This window comes from Sus scrofa, chromosome X, assembly GCF_054392235.1.
Source record: "Sus scrofa isolate SSC_HxYL_T2T_F1_AM1 chromosome X, Sscrofa_HxYL_maternal_Yorkshire_Landrace_v2.0, whole genome shotgun sequence".
NCBI lineage: Eukaryota > Metazoa > Chordata > Mammalia > Artiodactyla > Suidae > Sus > Sus scrofa.
The window spans coordinates 25,429,063-25,444,304 of NC_139401.1; the positions used below are offsets into that span (position 1 = coordinate 25,429,063).

Consider the following 15,242-nt stretch of genomic DNA (forward strand, 5'->3'; position numbering starts at 1 on the left):
GTCGTTTTTACTGTTCTCTCCTCCTTAATTTTACCCTTCTCCAACCCATCCTCCAACATTTCTTGAAAATGATCTTTTTAGAACAAATATGACATCAGCAATTTTCTCAAAATATTTCATTGGTTTCTTCACTTTTAGGGGGAAAAAAGGCAACAAATTTCTTGTCATGACATACTAGTCTCCTCTTTCTCTGGCCCTCGCCTACCTGATCTCCTATAACTGCTCTTTAACACCCTCTCACAAACCCCTTGGCCAGACTATTCTTACACCTTCATGTCATTTACGCCATTATTCTTTCTGTCTAGAATGTCGTCCTTAAGTTAGTATCTGTAATAAATGCCTCTTTGAATCCTTCAAGCCTCAGCCCAAGGTTATCTTCCCGTGAAGAGTTCCTTGACTCTTCTAGGCATTTCTGGACTTGGTTACTCTCTCTTCCCACTATACATTATAATCACACTGACTACCACAATCTATTGTAATGATTTCTAAGTCTGTATCCCTACCACCCGGTAGTCCCATTGAGTGCAGGATCTGCCTTTTTTATCTTCATCTTGTCAGCCCTTGGCTCATACCTGAAGTATAGCAAATGCCCTATAAATATTCATTGAATAACAGACTGACCTGACTAAATCTTCTCAGTCTTCTCAGCAGCTCCCCTCTATTTTGCTCATGATAATCCAAGGCTTAGATGTCTTAAATTATTAGTAAGTAGTAGAGTTAGCATTTGGTATCAGGATTGTTTGATGGCAGAGTAATTGCTTCCTGCTTATAGGGCACTGTTCCTTTATTGCTTGACTACACTTTTACTTAACAGATCCCTGAAGACATTATTTAGCTTAGCTTTGGGAGTTTCTGAACTTTGCTTCACCAAATCTGTCAGGCAAATCAGGATGGAAGCATATGGAATCAATAGGCAAGTTCCCTCTCATATCTTCAATCCTTTCCACATAGCCTTATTAGTTCTGCCAGATTCTAAGAATATGTCATTCCTCTTCAATCCTAAGAGGACTGTGGGGAGAGGAAAACAAATTTTTAACTAGCCATCTCCCCTGCCCTTGTCCTTATTTGTGAACAAGCAGAGCTATGGTGAGGTAGATGCAGACAATAGAGACTTTAAAAATTATTAAAAATTTATCTTTGCACCAAGCAATTTACAACATACTAATTTCCTACCATTATAGTTAAATTTTTCCAGGGTTGTCACCTCAGTAAAAAATGTAATCACTTTGCAAAATACAATTTGAGGAATTTCTTGGCACAAGTACTAATACATCTATGTCAACTGTAGGAAATACTGAAGTCTTTCACTGATCTTCAACCAATGTCATTAAAAAATGTGCAGTCTTGGGAGTTCCCTGGTGCCCTGGTGGTTGAGGATTTGGTGTTGTCACTGCTGTGGCTTGGGTTTGATCCCTGGACCAAGAACTTGCACATGCTGTGGGTGTGGCCAAACAAATGTGGTTGTACCAAAATGGGAAAGATGACATTAAAACACACATGTGCAGGGAGTTCACATTGTGGCTCAGTGGTAATGAATCCAGCTAGTTTGATGAGGATGTGCGATCAATCACTGGCATCACTCAGTGGGTTAAGGATCTAGCATTGCAGCGAGCTGTGGTGTAGTTCACAGATGTGGCTCAGATCTGGCGTTACTGTGGCTGTGGTGTAGGCTGGCAGCTGTAGCTCCGATTTGACCCCTAGCCTGGGAACCTCCATATGCTGCGGGAGTGTGCCTGTGTGCATGTGCAGAAGTGCATGCATACATCTGAGAGTGTATAGTAAGTTATAGAAGGCTTGAGGGGAAATGTACTTAATTTGATTCATTTTACTAGAACCATTAAACTAGTAGAGATTTCTAGCAATCTTAAATTTTTCCCCAAATCCTAATGTGAAAGTTATTTTGTGATCCCTATCAGAAAAATATCCCTTATTTCTGTGTGTCACAATACCTATAGATTCAATAGGTAGGCTCTGTTTTGGAAATAGAACTTCTAGATAACATTTACTTCAAAAATAGTATTTTTAGGTTTTTTTTAAAAGTTCATATATGTGAACAAATTATAACCAATCTAGACATTAACAGACCTACACTATGTATGATTCAAGAAGTAATAGAAGAATTAGCTGTGGTCTTAGAATCTCTATGGGAAAAACACTCCATAAAGATAACTGCCTTTATTCTTAGCAAGTCCATAAGCATTATCCGCTGAGGGATGCTTATATCTCTATTTCAGTAGATTAAACATAATTCTTACATTAATATTCCACTAGACTTAATGAATCGAAGCATCATGTTATTGAGTTAATTCAACAAATATTCATTGAACAACTACAATGTTTAACTATCTGGAAAGTGTGATCCTTCAATGTTATCTAAATCATTACTATTAGCTAAAATAGTGGTTCTCAGTATTCAAATCCCTAATTCTTAGGTAGCTTTTTAAAAATACAAATTGTCAAGCCATACTCTAGCTGAATGTCATAAGAATTCCTGGGGCTTGAACCCAGGCATCAGTGTTTGCTTGAGCTCCTCAGGCGATTGATTCCAATGTGCATCCAAGCATTAAAAACAACTTTTTCCTTTACAATTTCTGCATATAGTAATCTGACACCTCATTTTGGAATTTCACATTTATTGGGTGTTAATGGTTTGGTTGAACTTCAGTTTTAACATATTGTTATATAAGGGATCTAAATTAGGTTTTATTTTTCTTCTCTAATCATATCTCTGAGATAAAGAGAATAAAACCCAGGGAAGAAAAAACTTATTCCCAAACTTTACAGGCTGAATTTAAAATATGTACTAGATTGAGTTTGCTATTTATTTGAAGTCTGAACTTTCTTCCCTAGATTCTAAAAAAAAATATGAAGAATGAAACTAGTGTTAGAAGTAGAATTGGAATGAGAACCCACAGTTTATACAGTTTAACATTATATTGCACAAAAAAACCCCCTAACACCTGTTTTTACTTCATCCACTTAGCATTGTGCAATGGAGGGGTGAATCAGTGAAAAAGAAACTATGAAAGAAAGGAAGAGGAAATAGAGCTAGACTTAATGGAATTGAAACGGGAAGCTTGAAAACCTCTGAAAGAAATGTTTGTACTCAAAGTGCTCTTCTTTCCTCATCAGTTTATGATCACATGTTCCTAGCTGGCACTTAATGTAAAGAATGAGTGTAAATTCATGTCATAACTGTTAAGTTTTCAGAACTTAGAAAATAGAATGATCTAGAGTTACCTGCTGCTCCGATGGACCATTGGTTAGTTTCTTACACGGATCCTCATCAATGAATCTCACTTTGCTAGTGTTTTTTCCAAAAGCTTAAACCTTCGAATATCTAAATCAGTTTTAGAATGAATCCTACTAATAGTTTGTTTATAGAAAGGGTAGATATCTTCATTGTAAGATGTCTGAGGAGGATAATTTATTTCCTTTATGTCTATGAATAATTTATTATTATTCAAGATGACTCATATAAGAGATAAGATTGAATTCCCTATGTGTTCAGTTGGCCTGATTAAGCCTCTTGCATGAGGAAAAATAAAATGCATAAGTCACAGTCTGGGCTAGGAACCTGCGAATTTTTTTTTTGATGTATGTGAACTCAGTATATGTCATATTTGGAATTGTCCTAGAACACTGAAGTCATGTTCTTAGGATCCTTATCATTTCCCTATCAGTATCATAATCATTGTATTAAAATTATTATATTACAAAAGAATGTTTTGGGCGTTCCCTTATGGTACAGTCAGTTAAGTATCCCACATTGTCACTGCAGTGGCTCAGGCCACCACTGTGGCCTGCGTTCAGTCCCTGGCCCAGGAACTTCGACATGCTACAAGCGTAGCCAGGAAAAAAAAAAAGAAGTTTTTCCACAAAAATTGTATTTTATTTTGAATACCTGCAGGAGAAGTTGATGTGCTTTGAGAAAGGGCTTATACAATCCTGAAATTAGCAGTAATAGAATTCTTACCACACACAAGCACACATGCACGCATTCACATACTCAGGCATGCAGTGCTACTGAATATACAATTTGGGTCAAGTTGACATAATTTGTTCAATCGGTTTGATAATTATAGCTTTACCTATTATTTTTCTTCACTTTACACGTGAGATACAAAGAGATAACATGTGAAAAATATTTTTTACTCAATACTTTCAGTACTTTGAACTCTACTTAAAATGTATCTGTTACTTTAAAGTCATGGAACTATGAAAATGGGCCACTAGGCCCTTGCCAACCTGGCCTGTACACATGTCACCTGCTTACTGATGTGCCTGCCACTCTTCCTCTCATTATTCTACACTGAGCTTACTTTGATTTCTGGTGAAGCTCCACAAACCATTCTGCTTCAGGCTTTTGCAAATACTCCCCATGCGAAACATTCTTCTCCACCCCCGACTCTTACCTTAAGAAACAAATTTTTCACCCTTAAGAAACAAATTTTCCTCTTTCATCTCATGGGATAAAGTCACTTCTTTGGAAAAGCATCCTTTGATCCCCAGAGTGGGTTTATTTCCACTGTGTTACATTCTCCCTGCTCCCTGCATTTCTCTGTAATACTTGTCATGAAGGGAAGTATTCATGTGGTTATTTAATATCTTCCCCCAGCTAGATCGAAGATTCCATAAGGAAAGGGCTATGTTACCCAGGACATTTATAAATGACAGTATTAATGTTCTCTAACTGATTTCAATTTCCCCCCAAATGTGGGATCTATGAAGATAAGGCTCTCGTCTGTCTTATTCACTACTCGGTTCTTAGCCCCTTGGCACGGCATCTGGCCAATGGTATTCATTTAATAAATGATTGTTGAATGAATGGATGAATATATGACTGAAACTTCCTAACTTTTAGTATGCATAAGAGTTGTCGCCTTACTTTTATCTGTTCTGTCAGGCTTTAAAACTTTCATATAGCAGGGTTTTTTTTTAAAATTTCTAGGGTTTTTTTGATATTTGCATATTAGGTTTATTAAAGAGAGAGACTTGCAATTCATGTCAGCTTTTAATCTTGGAATATCTTTGGTAAAACTGAGACTGCATAGCAATTTATAAGCAGGAATGCTTCATTATAAATTGTGATTGTATCACAGCAGCTCAATAGAAAGATGAAGTTGTAAATATAGATGTTCAATAATTAGTAGAAATAGAAAGTCAGGATTGGAGTTCCCATCGTGGTGCAGCGGAAATGAATCCAACTAGGAACCATGAGGTTGTGGGTTCGATTGCTGGCCTCACTCAGCGGGTCAAGGATCTGGTGTTGCCATAAGCTGTGGTGTAGGTTGTAGACACGGCTCGAATCTGGTATTTCTCTGGCTGTGGTATAGGCTGGTGGCTATAGTTCTGATTCGACCCCTAGCCTGGGAACCTCCATATGCTGTGAGTGTGGCCCTAAAAAGAAGAAAAAAAAAAGAAAGAAAAAAACCAAACAAACAAAAAAGAAAGCCAGGATTAAAGAGCTGAAACAGCCATAAGTTTAATTTAGCACAACTAAGACATTAAAAATAAATACTTATAAATAAGTGATTTACCCAAGGTCATAAAATAAATTGGTGGTAAAAGAAAATTTTAAGTCCAATTTATTCTTTTTATATTGGACAATACTCCACTATTTTCCTACCTTTTAAGCATCAAATTTTGAATGAAGGAGGTCCTATTGTGGCTCAGTGGAAATGAATCTGACTAGGAACCATGACGTTGCGGGTTCAATCCCTGGCCTCGCTCAGTGGGTTCAGGATCCTGCATTGCCATGAGCTGTGGTGTATGATGCAAATGTGGCTTGAATCTGGCATTGCTGTGACTGTGGTGTAGGCCAGCAGCTGTAGCTCCAATTAGACCCCAGCCTGGGAACCTCCATATGCCATGAGTATGGCCCTAAAAAAAAAAAAAAAAATTGAATAAATATGAGGCCAGGCTAGATTTTTTCATTTCTCTTAAATTGCAATCAGGAGATTGGAATAGAGGCTAAAGCAAGCAAACACATCTCCTTGAAAATGCGACCAAAGAGCTTACCTATTACCATGGCATGGGGTGCATAGCTGACAAACTTCGTTTTCTTGGATCTCAAAATGGGTAACTTGCCTGTCTCTTATTGCTGTGCACATCTCTCTGAATAATACTCTTGGCAGCCCTGAAAATGGCTGTCTGGTTGGATCTTTGTTCTATGACAGGCCCAGAAGTCTGTCTTTCCCATTCTGCCCCATAGAATCTGGTTGAACCATATGTGGTTTTAACCATCCACTGTACTGGGACTCTGGCAGCAGAGTTGGCAGAGGTCCACTTGAACCATGTGCTATTCTCACCACTTGAGATTCAGGGTGTCCACTGGTACGTGTCGACAGGTGTTCAAAAGGAATCAAAAGCCATACAAGTCAAGCTGTAAATGACTTAGGCTTATATTTTAATATACCTATTGCATTTTGCCTATTAGAAGAAATCACAGAGTCATTGATAACCATGCTTGGTAGGGACCAAAATCATAACATTTAAGGAGGTTTGAGGAAGTACTGGGATAACTGAGAAATTAGTACAAGGTGTTTTAGAACCAAATACCTCAAAATTTCTTAGACATGAATTATAACATAATACATTCTAACGCATTTGTCTGTGATTTTCTTCCTACCAGGAAAAGGGACATTATGCAGATAGCACATAAACTGTAGTGTACACAAATAACAAAAGTTTTAATAAGATCTGGTTGGGCACTGGGTCAGAGCATCTGAAGCTGCCCAAGATCACTGTCATTAAAGGAAATCTAAGTTATTGGGAGAATGCCATAATCGGAAGGAAAATGCAAACACTGTTCTCAGAGAACTATTGATTCTCTGCTTTCAGGCTATTCATTTGTTTAAGACTAAATGTTCAAGTTACACTGCAGAACACCAAATCACCTTGGAGTTGCTGCTTCGGCCGTTGCACCACAGCTAATAGAGATAGGCTTGCATTTTCTCCTGAAGTCTTCTATCTTCCTTTAGTGTCATTGAACAAGGGCTGCTGGAGTGTCAGAAAAAATATTTATTGCTCTTCCATATGTCACTGCCCTCCTGCCAGTGACATGTGTACTCATCAGTCAAACGGAAACTACCCACCATGTTTGATTTACTGCAGTTGAAGGAGATCTGTTTGTGGGTTCCTATAACATAAACCATTTTGCTTGAGATTAATGCTCTGATTTGCATGCAGCTCATGGGAGTTCTATCATTAGTTTTCATGATATATCAGGACTAAATGTAAGAAATGCAACTCTGTTTTTTTCTCTGTGGGGTCCTGCTCTTTTCCTTTCCTCCCTCACATTTTCATTAACTTTCCAGTAGTTGTTCGGTAAAGCATTATTTACTTTGTGCCTTCTTGGGTCCCGATAGAAGATTAAGTGATTAAGTTTTAGCAATACAGAAACCATGAATAAAGTTCCTCATCAGAACATGGAAAATGACTGGAATAGCAACAAACGTCTAGTCTTGCTAGTGGACTCTAAACAAAGATAATGCTGGTGAACCTGTAGGAAAATAAAATTGACTTTTGTCACCAATATCTCTGTTCCATTTATATTCTGTGAGAGATGTGATGTAGGAAAGTCTTCACAGTTTTCTGAGTTGCTCAATTTTAAGAAACTTTCTAATATACTAAATTCTATTGTATAGAATTCAAAATCTGTAATAGGTGACATTTTTGTGCTCTGAGTAAAAACGTTCTATAGGTACACAATTGTATCTTCTTTGACTAGCCACACCTGATCGCTACATTGTGAGGATGGCAAGATTAATCACTAAGAATAGCTCATTTTATTTAGGTGCAGCTTCAGATGTGGGAAACAATTCACTGAGATATTTCTTCTATATCCCAACATCTTCAAGAAAGCTCCAGAAGCATATCAAATTGAGTTTTACTAGTGCTTCCACAAAGAAGTTATTTTTTTCTAAGTAAAGAAGTAAGGATTTTATTGTAATATACAAAAATGGAATCTTTTACATATTCAAAAATATAGCCAATATATTACAAAGAGTTTAAAGTTAGGCAGATGAGTGATGTAGGTCTTAAACTTGTATCAATACCAGATATTCTAAATACTTAGGAGTTCCCATTGTGGCTCAGTGGTAACGAACCCAACTAGTATCCATGAGGATGTGGGTTTGATACCTGGCCTCATTCAGTGGGTTAAGGATGAGCTGTGGTGTAGGCTGCAGACGTGGCTCAGATCTGGCATCGCTGTGACTGTGGTGTAGGCTGGCAGCTGCCGCTCTGATTCAACCCCTGCCCTGGGAACTTATATATGCCATGAGTGTGGCCCTAAAACAAAAAAACCCTTAGATGTAAGAAGGCATATCAGTGATCTGAATGTCTAGAGTTGTCTAAGAATATTGTGCTCCCTGACTTTACACAGACATATACTAAACTCAGGATTGAGACTGGGACCAAGCACCGTCATCATATGCCCAATGAGCCACAAACTGGACAAAATGTCTGTCAAGGATCCTTAAGTATTATTCTTGTTGGCACAAGTCACTTTACCTGAATTTTTTACCTCTTACATGTGCCACCTATGGAAGGTTAAAGATCTCTTGCTCGAAGTCTATAGTGACCAATTAGGTCCTAGGGTATTCTGTGATTCTAGAAATTTGTTTTGTTTGCTTTTTAGAGCTGCACCCACAGCATGTGGAGGTTCCCAGACTAGGGGTCTAATCAGAGCTACAGTTGCCAGCCTATGCCATAGCCACAGCAACATGGGATCTGAGGCATATCTTCAACCTACACCACAGCTCATGGCAATGCCAAATCCTTGACCCACTGAGCAAGGCCAGGGATTGAACCCGCAACATCATGGTTCCTAGTTGGATTCGTTTCTGCCATGCCATGACAGGAACTCTAATGATTCTAGAATTTTCTGAGCCATCATCAATATGTTCTGTTTTGCCTCAGGCCATGAGGAATTGGCTAACAACCAGTATATCTGTAGTTGCACTTGGACAATAAGCAATGAAGATGTGATTAAGTGCTTGTTTTCTTGAGTAGGGCATACAAAGTATTCGAATTCCAGCTCCACCTTTATTATCTGGGTGATTTTGAATAAAGAATTCCATCTTCCAAATCTTCTGTTTTTGTCTTAAATTTGGTTGATAAAGTGTGTGGAACACTTAGCAAAGTGTTTGGCAGATAGAAATTGCCAATAAACCTTAGCTATTATTATTGTTAGAAACAATATTTAGGCCTCTAGAAAATTTCAATTGGCAGATCATAACTGCTGTTCAAGCCACCTCTGAAGTATTGAATGCAAACGAGAAGTGATAAAGTTGATGGCGAGATGCAGGTATATTTACTTGGTGAATCAAAGTAGGTAGTTTTTCACATTTGTTGAGAGAAATCTCCATAGACAAGAAAGGAAGCTTAGGGAACATCTCCTCTGGAGACTGGGGCAGAGAATAGAATACTGGGCATGTGAAATTTTACTACCGTGTGCTAGAAATGGAAGTACGTTCATCGGAATAACCTGAGCCAGCCAACATCTTGCTAGGAGACCTACCACTACTATTGCTCAGAGTTTTGGTAGAATGCATGTAGCTGTGTGTGTCCTGGGGGTGAGCACTGTATCATTCTGCTTTTTATAATTATCGGTATTATTGGGCTTCTCTAATACTAGTTCTACCAATAGTTGATTAAAAATGAAGTGGCTAATGCCACTTTAACAGTGTTCCTACTGAGTGGGAAATATATTCTTTCAAAGTTTTCAATTTGTAGCAATGTATATGTATAACAACAAAGAAGAAATACGATACTCATAAACAAAATTTCCTGTAATTTTCTATTGAAAAAGTGAGTAATTTTGTATTATCTAAGTTAACTTATACTGGAGAGTATACAATAGGCTTTTAAAGCTTTCTATGTATATTACCTTTTCAATCATGGTAATTATGGAATCGTTGAATACATATTTTACTTATGGTGGCAATATATTTCAGAGTTTCATGTATGATCCTATTTATTCTGTTTGTTGTACTTCTCTCTCATTATACTTTCTTCACAGCTGTGAAACAAATATTTGTACAATGGTAATAGTTTCTCACCCTCTTAGAGACATTTTACCAAGAAACAAATAAAAATGCCCCTGGAAGTATTGTAGAGAAGCATAATAAGCATTTTAATATAAGCAGCAGGAATTCCTTTTGACTACACAATCCTTTTTATAAGACCTTCCTTTGAATAATTTAAATATATATGGAAACTAACCCTCAACCTAAAACTTATGTGATCAAGATGGCAATGTTAAAGCATGCTTTATGTCTCATGTCCCCTTTCTAAGCTACACATACACAAGGTCACACAATCATACATATACCCAGAGATTATATTCTATTTGGCCATCTTTTTTGCACTCTTTTTGAGAGATTACCCTCTTTTTTTTTGGAGAGATTAAACTATTAGGGTTAAATTGGCATCTTAGAAATAGACCACCTCACTGATCATGATTAAAATCTTTAGCCATTGCAATTCTAAAGGCTTTAATTTGATTTGTTTCGAATTAATTGCCCTTGTGAACCAATTAATCCAATTCTCTTATACCTTCTGACTACATTTGGGTATTCCCTTTAGAACAGTGTGCCGTGGTCACTAGGGGGATTACGTATAAGAGAGTAGAGGTGGACTGGGTCACGCCCTTACTATTTGAACAACTCAGAGGGAAACCTAGTACTAATATTTCTAGTGGTTTTGGTGGACAGTACAGTCATATGTAGGTGTGCGTAACTTGAAATTTGTGTGATGAGTGTCTTAGAAATGTGCGTGCCTAGAGATGGTGTGCCAGCAGTGTCATCTTTGGAGTGGAAACAATATAGAATTAATTCATTTTACATGGCCTTAACTTAAACCCATATGAAATACAGCTATTGATCCAGTGCTGCATTTATGAAGGAAAGAAAGTTTCTTACTTCATGAGCTGCCTCCCTTTTATGGACTCTGCTGAACAGATTGGTTCACTTAAAACCATTAAGAAGTTCTTGTTGAAAAAAATTAAAGTAAAATAAAATAAATTTTCCACCTCCGACTTGTGACTTAGACTTGTAAGATTTAAAATATTGTAATGGAGTTAACGAATCCGACTGGGAACCATGAGGTTGCGGGTTCGATCCCTGACCTTGCTCAGTGGGTTAAGGATCCGGCGTTGCCGTGAGCTGTGGTGCATGTCGCAGACGCGGCTCGGATCCCATGTTGCTGTGGCTCTGGCGTAGGCCGGCGGCTACAGCTCCGATTAGACCCCTAGCCTGGGAACCTCCATATGCCGTGGGCACGGCCCTAGAAAAGGCAGAAAGCCAAAAAATAAATAAATAAATAAATAAATAAAATAAAATATTGTAACCAACTTCCAATTATAAAATAAGTTAAAAGGATATGATGTGTAGCATGGTTATTAAGTTAATAATACTGTATTACATATTTGAAAGTTGCTGAGAAAATAGATCGTAAAGGTTCTTATCACAAAATTAAAAATTTGTAACTGTATGGTGACAGATGATAACTAGACTTATTGTGGTGATCATTTTGCAATAAATATAATTGTCAAATCATTATGTTGTATACCTGAAACCAATATAATATTGTTTGCCATTATACCTCAATAAAAATATAAAGGCAAGATGAGTACATAAAAATACTATAAATGTTTCCCAGTTAAGCTTTCTCGGTTCTCAGTAGAATTGCTTTCAAATCAGTTCAGGTAAATGTATATCCATGATTTAAACACTGTCTTCAGGGAGTTCCCTTATGGCTTAGCAGGTTAAAGATCTGGCGTTGTCACCGCTTATGGCTCTGGTTATAGCTGTGGCTTTGGTTCAGTCCCTGGCCCAGGAAACCCCACATGCTGCAGGAGCAGCTTTAAAAAAAAAAAAAAAAAAGGGAAAAAAAAAAAGAAAAAGAAAGAGACTTCCTTCATGGAAAGATTTACTCTTTCCCCTCTTTCCCACGGTTTCACCATGATTCTCTGGGGAAATGAATTTTAAACATTTCCTTCAAGTCTCCTCATTATTCTTCTGTCTCTTGCAGGACTCCAACATGTGATTTTAGGTTCTTTTTTGATTTCTCAGGTCTCTTGTTTTAAACTTATTTTGACATCTAGCCCGGTCTCAAAGAACTCTTTGTTTCCAGAATCCATGCTTTTTACCTATCATTATTAATAGGGTCACTGGTTTTCAGGCCTGTTCCTTGGCCTGACAAATGGTAAATATTCCAGCCCCAGAAAAGTGAGAGTTGACCATTTCAGTCAATACTAAAGATTATGGTAAAAACTAAATTTGCTGTATATCTTGATTGATGTAAATCTATATAGACTTTGCTGTGTACTACTTTTGCACTAAGGAAATTTATAGTCCTTTCTGTCACTAGCCATTCATTGATCCATCTACCCATCAAAAAGGAAGGTTCCTGTTATAATTGTTTTGTTTCCTCTGTAAATAATATCCAACACACACACACACACACACATGCATATCATCTAAAAGCTTATATAACATGAACCTGGAATGAATAACTCTTCCTGGTTGACCTGTAGAATCTGACATTAAGTGTGCTTTAAATTGATATTTATTGAGAATACTCTTAAAAACCCAAAAGTGCAAAAAAAATTTTCTCATGAAAGATGGTGCATTATCTTCCTAAACTGAAAGCTTGACTTCTCAGTTGGAAGGCAGTGACACTTGGACCAGTTTTTTTTTTTAAATGGATTATAGGATTAAATCTTACAAGTAGATTTATTTCTCTATGGATAAGACAAATAAGAATGTGCTATTCAATCTCTTGCTTCTCAGTTTTATGGGCCTACTAGGCAATTATTAATGGATTAGGAAAAAAGGCAGGCTAAATAAACTCTTCAATTGTTACCAGTATTTAATATAAAGATACCAAGTACATTCAAAGATTCTCAAGAGGTGGGAAAATAAGCTGAGTGAAGTAAATCTTTTTCAAATGTGAAAGCAAGTTAAAAGGGCTAAAAGATAAAAAGGAATCAAGACTGAGAAGGAAGGAAGAAGTAGAACAGATAAAAGTTCTAACTCTATCATTAAAGGTGAATTGGTATATTTCACATGGGAGGTAAAAGTCCTCTGATAGAACACACAGGGTTGGGAATCATGTCTGTTTCCACGAGACATACCTTCTGACTCATGGGGAATTAAGTAGAATACACAGGAAAGACTTGTCTTGTAGGGAGCAATAATCAGCCCTAGACTGACCACTGCCCTGGTCCTGCCAAACAAATCTTAAAAGGAATATCTGAAAGAAACAAACTAACCTAAGAACTTAATGGCATCCTAGAACAAAACTGAAGAATATTTTAGGCATACAAGAATATCTAGCACCCAACTAGGTAAAAATCGAAAAGTCTATAATCCAATCAAAATTTAGGAGGAATGCAAAGAGGTAGGAAAATGAGACCCATGATGGGGAGATAAATCAAAACTGACCTGGATTGACACAGATATCTACCCTATTAGTATTATCATACATCTAATTGGTAGATGTCCTTCAAGATGCTATACTATGCCTTTACCAGCATATAAATGTGCCAACAGTAGTTCCCGTTGTGGCTCAGCAGGTTAAGAACCCGTCTAGTATCCATGAGGATGTAGGTTTGATCCCTGGCCTCACTCAGTGGGTTAAGGATCTAGCGTTGCTGTGAGCTGTGATGTAGGTTGCAGATGCAGCTCAGATCCTGAATTGCTGTGGCTGTGGTGTAGGCCGGCAGCTGCAGCTCCAATTCGACCCCTGGGCTGGGAACTTCCAAATGCTGTGGGTGTGGCCCTAAAAAAAAAGCAAAATAAATAAATGAATAAATAAATGTGCCAACAGTAACCAAGTATACTGAGTCTTAGTTATCCGAGTGTTGATCATCAGAATCCCCTCTTTGGTTATTCTATAAGAAAATAAGTCATTGCAACATGAAAATATCTGCTAATGAATAAAGGGTTATATATATATATCGCCTTTACTATGTTGAAGTATGTTTTTTCTATATCCAATTTGTTGAGAGATTTTTATCTTGAAAGGATGTTGACTTTGGTCAAATGCCTTTTCTGCATCTATTAGATGATCATATGACTTTTTTTTCTTTTGTTCTATTAATGTGGTATATCCCATTTACCGATTTGCATGCACTGAACCATCCTTGCATCCCAGAGATGAATCCTACTTAATCTAGTAAAATGTACCATTGAATTCGATTTGCTAGTATTTTGTTGAGAATTTTTGCATCTATATACATGAGGGATATTGGCTTGGAGTTGTTTTGTTTTGTTTTCCTGTTGTGTCCTCATCTGACTTTGGTATCAGAGTAATGCTGGCCTTGTAAATGTCCCCTTCACATTTTTGGAAGAGTTTGAGAAAGATAGGTGGTGCTAATAATTTAGCAATATATACATCTATCAATTCATTATGTTGTGTAGCTTCAATTTATATGGTATTGTATGTTGATTGTATCTCGATAAAACTTAAAAAAAAAGAGAGTTATGTTATTGGTCTCCTACCTCCCCAAATCCCTCTCTGCTTTACACTAGTGTCTCTTATTTTGGTCTTCCTCTCAATGTCACAAGCTGCAAAGATAAACTGAAATCACAACTGAAAACAACTGCCAAAGCTCTTCAGAAATTAATGACTTGAATAATTAAGGATTAATAGAGTATATTGACAATAGGTACAAATAAAGCACTCAGATATTTAAAGGCATTTTGAGGATTTAGGGGGAGATTTTGAACCTTCCCCTAAGGTTCATATACTATGATTTTAATTTAATTTTGGCAATGCCAATTATTTTTTCTGTGTATTCTATACTTTCTATATTTTATCCTTCCTCCCTTTTTGGCCTTTTGTTGAATTTATTGAATTTGTTTATTTCTTTTCATTTTGTATTTTCAAACTTTAATTTTCTATTAATTTTCTATTCTTCAAATTGCTCTTAAAGTTTCAAATATTTAACTTCTTATAATTTTCTAATAAAAATATATATAACTATAACTCTAGAGCACATAACACAAAAAACTCAGCATGGTCTCATTATTGTCCACTCTTTCCCCTTATCATTTTCAATTTCTAATGCAGCTACTATTTGGAATTTTAGTTCCAGATTTTTACAAGCATGGTATTTTACAAAAATTACTTACATTTAACAATGAGTGTCTGATTTTTTGTTTTGCTGTCTTTACCATTACTTCTTGTACCCCATTCCTCATTTCTAGTTTTATTTTCTTTTTTTGTTG

At 36.8% G+C, this 15,242-nt stretch overlaps 1 protein-coding gene and 1 long non-coding RNA gene across 4 annotated transcripts in view; one reads left to right on the plus strand and one right to left on the minus strand.

The window, feature by feature from the left end:
- LOC110257768 (uncharacterized) overlaps positions 1-15,242 on the plus strand; it is a 575,664-nt gene that overhangs the window by 492,589 nt on the left and 67,833 nt on the right. The gene's annotated exons all lie outside the window — the stretch shown is intronic.
- The window catches only part of LOC110257722 (uncharacterized), a 476,707-nt gene that overhangs the window by 38,511 nt on the left and 422,954 nt on the right, over positions 1-15,242 (minus strand). The window lies entirely within an intron of this gene.